The sequence below is a fragment of the Stomoxys calcitrans genome, chromosome 2, assembly GCF_963082655.1.
Source record: "Stomoxys calcitrans chromosome 2, idStoCalc2.1, whole genome shotgun sequence".
In the NCBI taxonomy this organism is placed as follows: domain Eukaryota; kingdom Metazoa; phylum Arthropoda; class Insecta; order Diptera; family Muscidae; genus Stomoxys; species Stomoxys calcitrans.
The window spans coordinates 77,461,613-77,474,584 of NC_081553.1; positions in this window are offsets into that span (position 1 = coordinate 77,461,613).

Here is a 12,972-nt window from a genome sequence, read left to right on the forward strand (position 1 = left end):
GCAGTGACGGATTGTACTTTGCTCCTTCTTCCGGAATATGGAAAGAAATAAGGTTAATGTTGACAAATTTGGCCTTCATGCGGATTGTGGTTAGCCTCTCATCCACCGGAGGAAATATTGAGACAAGTTGTTTCAATCTTCGACTTACCACGCTAAATTCTCTTATCATGGCAGTAATAATGCAACCATGTTGTTTTGTTGTAAGACTTCTTCCAAGTCATTGCTTTTCCTATAAGGCGATAATGATGACCTTGTACTTCTCCATTTGTATGGGTTGCCCAAAAAGTAATTGCGGATGTTTCATATAGTCGACGTTGACAAATTTTTTCACAGCTTGTGACTCTGTAATTGCATTCTATCTTCTGTCAGTTATCAGCTGTTACTTTTAGCTTGCTTTAGAAAAAAAATGTAAAAGAAGTATATTTGATTAAAGTTCATTCTAAGTTTTATTAAAAATGCATTTACTTTCTTTTAAAAAATCCGCAACTACTTTTTGGGCAACCATAGATCAGACATTCCGAGTCAAGTTCGGAAATTCATTGTCCTTGGTTCGTTTGCGGGTATGCTCAACATTTGGGGAGCCAATTTTTCCGCTATTTCGTTTATTCAAAGTAATTGGTATTTTCTGCAAAGGCGGCTTACTAGCCCATGTGGGTATTCGCTGGCCAGCTCACTACTTTTAAGGGGTGTTAAAAGCCGGCTACTGTAGGTGACACCAGCGTGAGATTTATGTTAACAATAAGGGTGGGGCCAAGACAGACCTTGACTTTGTCATCTTAAATTCACTCAGAACCCTGAACCCTCATTTCCAGCGTCACCCAGAAAAGTTCTATCGTACGCTGTAAAGACAAAAAAAAAAACTTTGTTCTCTATTTTTTTCTGTCATTTCCTCAATCAAAGTTTGAGAGCAAGTATTGCGTCTTCATAGGTTGTCTCTAACTGAATTCCAAAGTGTCCTTTTTATGCTTGCGAAGCCTTCTGCGGCTTTTATTTATGATAGCAGAGAGTATGTTTTTAAGTTTGCTGTATTAAAAACTTCATATGTAGCGATACAATTAAGATGTCCCATCATTTTGCTTCCATCAACTTCCCACATACGACTAGGATGGTTGCTCCTAACCAATAACATATTTTATCCATGGAGCTTTGTCACTTCCGAGAGCTCATCATAAGAAATCAGTCACGCTACAGTTTTATCTATATGACAGAATCCAGAAAAATTTCCTGGGAAAATGATTCTGTGGGATAGGAGATGACTTTCCATACATGAAATACTGACTGAATACACAAAACAGGCCAAGTTAATACATTTATCTCTCAACCAGATGCCATAAGTCACCCAGCTACTGTAACACATTCACACTCTTAGGCATGTACACAGTGTACAGATTTCCAATTTCCGTACCCAGTCAAGGTTAATAAGAAAATTAGCATTTGTGGGCTTAAACGAGCGAACGAACGAACGAACGAACGTGTTAGTCTCTTTCATTGTAGGTCCAATGATAGGCACCTATTTATAACATATTTACGTTGTTTACAGTTAAAATCTTGGGCTCACACACTCTCTTTCTTATGCATAGTGCATCCCTCACGTGGCTTTAAATCTACCTGACTTTCAAATATTTTTTTTTTTGTTTTTGTTTTTTCCTGTTTTTTTTATAGATAAAGTAGTATAGAAAGGAAAAACTGAATGAAAGCCACAAAAACTAATAAGCAAGACAGACGTGTAGGAAACCGGAGAGCAAAGAATTAAAACAAAAAGTCATTCATAAAAATGTAGATTTTGTAACAAGTGTTGTTGTTTGCTGTTGCTGCACTCAGATATTAGAGCATAGAGATGACGATGCAGCCTCCCTCATTTACCCACAAGCCAAACAACGGTCGACGGTAGGTCTTCTGCTCTAAGCAGGGTTGCCATTTTCAAAAGAAAATCTTTAAATATGTAATAAATAGAATAAAATAAAATTAATAACAATATCATAATTAAAAATGATTTAAATAAAAAATTATTAAAATAAAATATATAAATAAAAAAAAAAAAAATATATTAAAATAAAATAAACACAAGTAACAGCGTGCTAAGTTCGTTCAAATCGGATAAGAATTACGCCCTCTAGAGGCTTATAAAGTCAAGACCCAAGATCGGTTTATATGGCAGCTGTATTAAAACAAGAACTGATTTGGCTCATTTAAATCCCAACCGACTTAAACTAATAAGAAAGATTTTTGCAAAATTTTAAGCGGCTATCTTTACTCCTTCGAAAGTTAACGTGTTTTAGACAGACAGACATGGGCGTGGACATGGACGGGCATGGCTAGACGATCAAGAATATATATACTTTATGGGGTCTCCGATGAATTTTTCTAGGTATTATAATCGGAATGACAGAAACAGTCTACCCCCATCCTATGGTGGAGGGCATACAAAATTCTACCATTGTGTAATGGGCAAGAAAGGCAACATGAAACGCTGTCTAAACCCAAAACGTTTGCCAATGGCTCTCTTGCAGGTGTATTGGGCAAGAGTTGCCTTTCTTTATTTGTAATTTGTGTAAATAAATAAATTACAAATTACAAATAAAGAAAGGCAACTCTTGCCCTATACACCTGCAAGAGAGCCATTGGCAAAAGTTTTGGGCTTAGACAGCGTGTCATACATAGGGTATATGCAGTTGTCAGATCTATAATACTATATGGTGTTGTGGTCTTGTGGACGGCGGGTACAGATATTAATCCGCCCCATGCCACTATGGACATACACCTAATCCAACAATAGGCTTGTTGTGCACTCTAACTGTAAAGTGACCTCTAAATAGAAAATTTTAAGTTAGGAATTCCGAGCTATTTTCAAAATCCTTAATTGTTTTCAATACCACTCCCCTATGTTGGTTCATGTCTGGTATTGTGTCCCCACCTAAGTGCCGGGTTCTGTTAGAAGCGAAAGCCGGCCAATGACAAAGGAAATGCTCCAACGTCTCATCATCTTCCCCGCATGCCCTACACATGCTATCACTTGCCGCACCGATTTTACTTAAGTGAGCTCGTAGTCCTATGTGTCCTGTTATGATACCAATATCTATAATGACCTCATTCTTACTTTTTTTCGGTAATAGTCTGGATCTGGATCCCCTCATATGATTTTCGCCTTCCTACCAACCGTTTCGATGTTCCACAATGTTGCATGCGCATTCGTTGCCCATTCCCTAAACTCGGACTGCGTCGACCCGAAAGGCTTCGGGTTAACCAAGTTTATTGACGGCAGTCCTCTGGTCTTCACCGCCAAATCATCTGCCCTTTTATTCCCCCTTACTTCGTTATGTCCCGGCAGCCATTCTCTACGGATTTTCCCATCCTCAGAGAAGATGTTAATCTCCTTCTTACACTGCAAGACTGTTCGTGACCTTACCGTCCTAGTTGTTATTGCCCTTATGGCAATTTTACTGTCGGTAAAGATGTTCAAACTCGGCTTCCTCGCGTAAGAACCACAACACTTCACGCGTTCCGTCATCGCCCGGATCTCCGCCTGCAGGAGACCGTATTATGGTCAGGCAGTCTAAAATAGATCACAGTCCCTGGGTTCTCAATGTAAACCCCCGGTCCCATTCTGTCCTTTAGCTTTGATCCATCCGTGTAACATGATCTTACAGATGACAATATTAGGATGCCGTCTATTCAACACTGTGCCGATGGCAACAGTGGCTCGCTCTCGACTTCAAGGTTCATCTCAGGTATCCGATCGGAAACCTGTTCCCATCCTCCCAGGTTTCCTATCGTCGCTTCGATTATATCGCGATGGTATTAGCTGCTCCCATCCTCAATCCATTCTCCCATCGCCATAAGTCTCATAGCCGTAGTGGCTGCATCGAAATCGTCTTATTGAGGAAACGTGGTGCGGTAAATTGACCCACCTTCGTCTTCCTCGTGAACAGGCATGTTTCAATCTTCTCTGGGTTAACATTGAGACCTCTGGGTCTTTCCCAGTCATATGCCATATGCAAGACCCTTTCGGCCCTTCTGCATAGCTGGTTCCGATTCTTACCCCTTAGAAGTATTATAACATCGTTTGCGGTCATTTTACTATGGAACACTCAATTTATCCACCTGTTCCTTAGCATTTGGTTTATCCAGTCTCTAAGGACCGGGTGGGTCCTCCCGTACTGTTGTAAGGATTGGATCAGTGTGTCGATCCGCACATTGTTAAAAGCCCCCTAGATGTCAATGCATACCGCCAGGGGGTATGTTTTGGCATCGAAAGAATTCTTCTATTTTATGCACATCCTCGTGCAGGGCAGTCTCCATCGACCTTCGCTTGACATAGTCATGCTGTTTGTTTTGAGGAGTTCGTTGGATATCCTACTCATAATCATGGTATCCACAATACGTCCCATGGTTGTGAGTAGAAAGCACGTGAGGTATCCACAACACGTCCCATGATTTTGAGTAGAAAGCTGATAGGTCTGAGGGACTTCGGTGTCGCATAACTTGCCTTGCCGGGCTTGGGTATAAACACCACCCTTGCATCTTGCCAGGCTTTCGGAGCATATGCAAATCCTAGGCACGCTGTGAAAATAGTTGCCAGATGAGGCGATGTTACTTTTTAGTCTTTAGAGCCCACAACAAGCCGATTTCTGGTGGGTGTATTTTGTATGTCCATAGTTGCATAGGGCGGGTTGGTATCCGGAGCTTCTTTTCAGCTTAATTTAACCTAACCAACTACTTTGTTTTACTGGCTGTGTCATATTTCCAATGCATGTATGTTTGCCTTATTGCAGCTAGGATATCTATTCCATATCCTAAAATTTTGTCCAGTGCATACACACTTTTCTGTGCACCGTATGGAAGTTGTGTTGTGTCTGGCAACTGTTTATTGTTGCCGGACGTCTTTGGTTCAAACCACTGCCTGGCCATGTTTTGCATCAACATTTTTTGTAGCCTGCTCCACAGCCAAATTACTAAAAAATTACGATTTTAAAACCGTATTTGCCCGAAATGGGTATTGGGGTATTTAGACAGTTCTACCTGCAAAATTCAAAATTTTGTTTTTCAGAAAATAGGAAATCGGACCACAAGTGAATATTTGACTTAGAGGCTTGCCAAGAGATGCCTACACCACCAACGCTTTTTAAATTTTGCTCGTAATCTCGCCAACACCTCAGCTATAACCGTTCAAAGTTCCAAAGAATTACATCTACCCGTTCTCAAACGGTAGATTTTTAACTATCGTCTCAATTCTATTCCACTAGTTGTTTGTTTATTTTTGCACTTATTTCAAATTTAATCTAATTTTAGCCAGTTTCTCTTTAACGTAGTATTTCGTCGGTCCCCTACTGCTACGCTATAGAGAAGTTCGACTGTACATCCATCTTTCTAATTTAAAGAATCGATTTAAATGCGGCTTGAATAATTATCGCATAATTATCTTTCCAAGTTTTGTTGTAAATCAAAATAACTCCCTAAGTACCTGCAAATTATTTTCTTCATAAATTTAACACCATCATGCTACTGGCAACACTGCCCCAGCTTCAACAATAGCGGCGCGGATTAACTCAAGTCAGAGAAGCACCACACCAACAGCAGCAATCGCCCAAGCAAACTTACTACACAATGAGCCTCGTCTTGCTATTGTTTATTCACATCATCGTCATTGTTGGCTGTTTTAACAGAGCAGCAACAATCAAACACAAACACTCGATGCAAACACACACACACACACACCCCTCCTCACTACTGAATCCAAAAATTTGAGGATTCTCCACAAAGTCAAATGCGTTCGTTTTCTGTGCCCTTTTGAGGTTTACAGTTAGTTAGAGTGGTGTAAAAGTCATCCTAAGGCAATAACTGCCATATTCAACCCCCCACCCCCCAACAAAGCAGTAAACGCACAACCAGCCGTGGTAGATAAAACCCAAACAGCACGCGTTCACAGCCAACCGTTCGTTGTGTGAACGTTGCTCCGGTGTAAACACAACATTAAGCGCTTCACTCACCGCGGTGTGTGGGTGAGAGCTAATCATGAAGTCCTCTATTGTTTGGTGCATACGGATGAGACAGCAATGTGTGTAGTTTGCTATTGTTATGCATATTTTTTGTTTTTCTTCAAATTCGTTGTGGGAAGACCCATTCGTTTTTGAGAACTGTTCTGTTCGTTGGCATATTATCTCAGAGAATGAAAAGCAAAGCAAAGTGTTTCAGTTTAAGAGTTCTAACATAAAGAGTATATTCTTGGTAGGTATTTTAAGAGAAATCTTTTTCAATTGTTGGTGAATACATGTTTAGCTTTCTCTATAATTCGCAATAAATATTTTCTTGATTGACCCAATAAGTTTTGCTTAATCACTTCAAACTAAATCGTTATGAAAGATGAATGATTTCTTGCCACCGGCATTTTCATTTAAATGTGGACAGATAAAAGCGGTGCTCATTTGTGCATACATACATCCATGTGTGTATGTGAAACTGTTTTCAAATCACAGTTAAATGAGTTTAAAGCTATTTTTAGAATTTTTTAAATTTAAGTGTGATTTTTATACACACCACGGAAGGAGGGGGTATCTTAATTTAGTCATTCCGCTTGTAAAATGTCAATACATCCATTTCTAATATGGGCATATCCCAGAAACAGTTTACCAACCACCAAATTTTCAAAAAAATCCAAATGAATTTTTTGGTCAACACAATCTTAGAGCAGATATTGAATTTTTTAAACCTTTTAAAAATTTTGGTATTTAATATTGATATCATATCCAAATTCTATCCTTCCGTAGCAGTTTAAAAAAAAAAATTGAATTTTTTATATGTTCAGATATTAATGTAAGGTTAACATAGACGGGCCAAACTATTTTAATACTTTTATTCTCTAAAAAGTCTTCAATTTTAGTAAAAAAATAAGTAAAAGCAGGCCGAATCTTATATACCCTCCACAATGGATGGCATTTGTCAATTTTTTTTAAATTACTTTTTCAAATATGTATGAGCTAAATGAAGTAATTGACTGATATGGACCGTACTTGTCGTGCCGTTCAAGTCATAGGAAAATGTCACCTAGAAAATTTCAGGCAAACAGAATAATAATTGCGCCCTCAAGAGGCTCAGAAATCAAGTTGGGAGATCGGTTTATATGGTAGCTATATCAGGCTATGAACCGATTTAGATCATACTTGGTATAGTTTTTGGAAATCATACCAATTTCAACCAAATTGGATAACAATTGCGCCCTCTAGAGAATAAAACAGTCTAATCAGGAGTTCAGTTTATATGGCAGCTATATCAGGCTATGGACTGAATTAGACCATATTTAACACAGTAGTTAAAAGTCATAGCAAAACAATATGTGCAAAATTTCAGCCAAATCGAATAAAAATTGTACCCTTTAGAAGCTCATGAAGTCTAATCGGAAGATCGGTATATATGGCAGCTATATCATGTTACAGACAGATCTAGATCAAACGTGGAAATCATACCAAAACGACATATGCAAAATTTCAGCTAATTTGGATAATAATTACGCCGTCTAGGACTCAAGAAGTCAAGAGTCAAGATCGGTTTATATGGCAGCTAAATCAGTTTATCGACCGATTTGAACCATACTTCGCACAGTAGTTGAAAATCATAACAAAACACCTCATGCAAAATTTCAACCAAATCGGGTCCAAGATCGTTTTATAAGGCAGCTACATCAAAACATGGACTGATACGGCCCATTTACAATCCCAACCGACCTACACTAATAAGAAGTATTTGTGCAAAATTTCAAGAGCAGCTATATCAGACTATGAACCGATTTAAATCATACTTGGCACAGTTGTTGTAAGTCATGCTATAACGACGTATGCAAAATTGCAGCCAAATTGTAAAAGAATTTCGCCGTATAGGACTCAAGAAGTCAAATCAAGAGATCGGTTTATTTGACAGCTATATCAGGATATGGACTAATTTAGACCACACATATCACATAGATGTTGGAAATCATACCAAAACAATGTGTGCAAAATTTCAGCAAAATCGGATGCGAATTGCGCCCTGAAGAAGCTCAAGAAGTCAAGACCCGAGATCGGTTTGTATGGCAGCTATATCAGGTTATGAAGTGATTTAGACCATACTTAGCACATTTGTTGGAAGTCATAACAAAACATCTCACGCAAAATTTCAGCCAAATCGTATAAGAATTGCGCGCTTACAAAATTGCTACTTACAAGATCCTTAAATGTTTTTCATAACACGTTGGTTCATGTCTAATAGTATTGGGTCCCCACTTAAGTACCGGTGTCTGTTAGCCGGGAAAGCGGGTAATGACATAGAAAATGCTCCAACGTCTCATCATCTTTTCTGCATTTTCCTACACATGCTATCACTTGCCGCACCGATTTTGCATAGTTGACCTCGAAGTCCTATGTGTCCTGCTATGATACTGAAAACTACTTACAATCCGGATCTCCCAATAAGATTTTTGCCGTCCTACCGACCGTTTCGCTGTTCCACAGTGTAGCATGCGCGTTCGTAGCCCACGCTCATTACTCGGACTCTGTCGACCTGAAGCTTCGGGTTAACCAAGTTTGTTGACGGCAGTCCTCTGGCCTTACCTGCAAATCGTCTGCTTTTTCATTCCCCCATACTTCGCTATGGCCCGCCACCCAAACGATGCGGATCGTGCCATCTTCAGAGAAGACATTAATCTCCATAATACTTTTTAAGACTGTTCGTGAACTTACTGTCCAGGTTGTTATTGCCCTTATGGACATCTTACTGTCCGTTAAGATGTTCACACTCGACGTCCTCGCGAAGGCGTGGTGCTAGCATTCAGGACCGTATTATGGTCAGGCAGTCTAAGCCAGAGTCCTGGGTTCTCTCACATACGTATAAGGAACTTTTTTGGTATCACTTCTTCTACACAATACAGAAAGAATCTTGAAAGTGCCTCTATGCTATCAGATTTTATGTAACCGGCAACATAAAAGTCCATGTTCTGAAAAATCTAATTTTCCATTTTTTTGCCATGACATGAAAACCGACCGCTCTATTTACGCTGTATGCTTTATTTGAGGTAAATTTCGATACCTTTCCAACGATGTATAAAACATTAGCAAACTCCGACTTTATCTAGTCGAAATTCCACTTAGACTTTACAAATTATATTTTTTCAAATGTACCTTAATATGGGAGCTTCATCAAAGTATTGATTGATTCGTCCAAGGATATGGAGGGATTTGGAGTACACCTTTGTCAAAAAATATCGCTTGCAAAGTTTTAAGAACATTGAAGTAAAAATGTCGGTTCCAGATCAAAGATTCCAAAACTCTTAGGTACGTTTGTATGGGTCCTAGACCTAAAGTTGGACCGATGTGAACCATATTTGGCAAAATGTTCACTTGTTTAAAAATTTAATTTCGGTTTAAAAAGTAAACGTTAATCAAATTTATTTTTTGTTTTGTGCTTTTATTCAAATTTGTTATGTTATGTTACTAGACATAATCTTTTTAATTGTCAATTCTTTGAGAAGGATTAACTGCGGCAATCAATATATTGGAAATATTAAAAATAACCAATAATTGCCTATGAACTCAAGCCGAAAATTAGAATTGCTTATTTAAACTTCAAGTGAAATCAAACGGTAATGATCATATACGGTTATAAATTATTCAAACAGCTTCTTTTTCTTCCCATTTACTTAACATTTCTGTACATATTAATAAACACATAACATAACGGTCTGTTATTGAGTTTAAGTTTTTCGGTCTTTGCTCTCAACATACATGGGATGAACAGAGTTCCAATTCATATGTTATAGCTTATTATCTTTGCATTAGTCACCATAAGAGTACGAGTATAACATAAATACACCTGTTAAGGCACTACTTCTTAAGTTAACAGCTCTTTGGTGTGTTAATGTTAAGTTAATATAGCAGTGTGGTGGTACTGTAATATTAATGATGGTAATATCGTAATGTTGGTTAACATTGTATTCGAAGTATGTTATGCTAACACAATGCTATGGAAAGGAAAGGAAAGAGGTATTGCCTGCATGTTATCAGTGTACAGTTAAACCAACTTTAACAGATCAATCATGAACAATCTTTACATTCTGAAATATATCTGCTATGTTGTTAAATGTGTATTGAAAAATAAGCCTTACATATTTTGTGTATTTTTGGTGCACATTTAATTTTAGCTAAGAGAACGAAACACAAAACATTCACAATCGTGGAATGTGTTTGCTTTGACGGAAAAGGAAGAGCACATGTGTGAGCTCATTGAAAATAGGCACAGCATCCTTGTACTCGTCATCTAATATTTAGCCTGTGGCCTTATTAAACTCACATAATCACTTGGCAAAACATTGAATGTGTCGCTTTAGATTTGATGAGCATTCCTTTTCAAGGATATGTGTCAGAGAAATTGAACCAATTTTATTAGATTTTTTGTTTTTTGGTGTACAGGTTGCTCGTATATTTTTGTGAAGGATGGGAAAGAAAGGAAAAATAAAGAACAAGGGTGAAATGTTAAGGGAATATTCTGATAGTAATTATAGGACTTTTAATTGAAGGCAAGGCATTTGAAATTGGAGTATTGCCAAAAAAGTACAATGTTAAATAACCTCAATTGGAATGGTTATGTGGTCAAAATAGGTTAAAAATTCAAAAATTGTAACCCTAGATAATTGTGTCTAGTATTAAAATTATATTTAGAGTAGTTAGGATCACTACAATGCCTTTGTTGGCGTCTTTCATAGGGCCACAGCCTGCAAAATGCACTTAGAAAAAATGGTTCATAGAATTAATTAAAAAATGTGTTCCAATTAAGTTAGTTATTTTAAATATAATATGGCAAAATTTTGCATAAAACAGGGAAAAATTGCAGACGTTAAATAAATTTTACACATCTTTATTTAAATATAAACGAGTATCTGTTTTATATATAACCAGTAAGGAAAGGCAAAAGTCGGGCGGAGCCGACAATATAATACCCTACACCACCGAGTATACGTAATACTTTTAATAGATAGCACTTATATCCAAATTTAGTCAGACCTTAATTATGCATACGTATTGAAATATCGAATAGAACCTTATACGATTTTCTTACGATGGTACGAAAATTGTGGCTTCTACAGCCTTAAAAGTCGAAACGCCTAAAAGATACATATGGGAGTTTTATGGATTTTGATGAAATTTTGCACACGTATTGGGATGCCAAATAAACCACCTCATGAAATATTTTGTAGAGATCGGACCAAAATTGTGGCTTCTACAGCCTTAAAAGGCCATATCGGATGAAAAATATTTGTGGGAGCTATATCTAAATCTGGACCTATTTTTATGGAACTTTGCACTTATATGAGAACGTTGAATAAAACGCTCCATGCCAAATTTTGTAAGGATGGGCCCAAAATTGTGGCTACTAGAGCTTTAAATTGGCATATCGGATGAAAGATATACATGGGAGCTATATATAAATCTGATCGGATTATGATGAAGTTTTGCACACATATTGGGACGTTACAAAAAGCACTTCGTGCCAAATTTTGTAAAGATCGGATCGAAATTGTGCCTTCTACAGCCCTAATAGGTCAAATCGGGCGAAAGTTATATATGGAAACTATATCTAAATCTGGCCCGTTTTCAATAAAATTTTGCAAAAATAATAGTGTAACAATCGGAACAATACGGGACTCAAATGAAAGGTATTTAGGAGTAGAATAGAGAACAAATTTCTTATTTAAAATTGGGTCCAAGTAACTGGGTTGGGACGGCCCCAACCCCAAAAACCCCTGAAATTGGTTTTTTGGACGATCATGACACTATGGGACCCAAATGAAAGGTGTTCGGGAGTAGATTACGAATATGGACAGGAAGGAAAAATAGGCTTTATAATTTGTTGATTTTGGAAGGGGCGGACCCTCCCCCGTTACCCAAAGTAAAAAGTGGACCGATCGGGACAATATGGCTATCATATGAAAGCTATTGGAAAATAGAATACGCGTACGGTATTAAGATTAGGGTCTAAGTACCCATCGGGCTTCCCAAAACCCGAAATTCCCCCAAACAGGCATATTGGACGTTCCTATCAACATGTGGCTCAAATGAAAGGTATTCGGGGTAGATTACGAATCTGGCATACAAAATCAGTTATAGGGTGTTACCCTACTTCCCAAAAATAACTTAAATGGGCAAGTGACCCATTATGACTATATGTGACTCGGTTTTTTGTTGTTCCGTTGAATCAAACACGGCTGAACCGATTTTCTTCACGCATTGTGTTCAGTTTAGGGGGTGACGCTCTAAACTGAACTTCATATCACTTCGGCGAATTATATATATCAAATCAACGGGTTTTGGAGGTAAAGAACGAATTTGATATCTGTTTTCAGGGCAAAGTACCGGTTACCGCCCCAGCCCCAAAACACTCTCCAAACGGATCATATTTACCGATCATGGCAATATGGAGCTCAAATTAAAGGGACTGGGGAGTGTTGCACGAATATGATATGCATATTTGAGTGGAAATGTCTGAGGTGCCATCGCTCCCCTAAAAAGAACTTCTCATTCCCTAATTTTTAAGAACACCAGATCTCGGAGATTGGTGATGCGATTCGTTCGAATTTTTTTTTGCATTCTTACAGTCACCAGAAGTGTAAGAAGGAGATTAAAGCCCTCTTTGAGAATGGCACAATCCGCATCGTTTGAATGCCGGGCCATAACGGAGTAAGGGGAATAAATGGTCAAATTTTGCAGTGAAGGCCTGAGGACTGCCGTCGATAAACTTGGTTAACCCGAGGCCTTTCGGGTCGACTCAGTCCGATTTAAGCGCGTGGGCGACAAACGCGTGTAACACTATGGAACAGCGAAACAGTCGGTAGGACGGAGAAAATCTTATGTGGTGATCCGGATCGTGAGAGGACGAGGCTATTACTGAAAGGAAGTAAAAAGGAGGTCAGTATAGCTTTTGGTGTCATAACGGGGCACATAAGACTGCGAG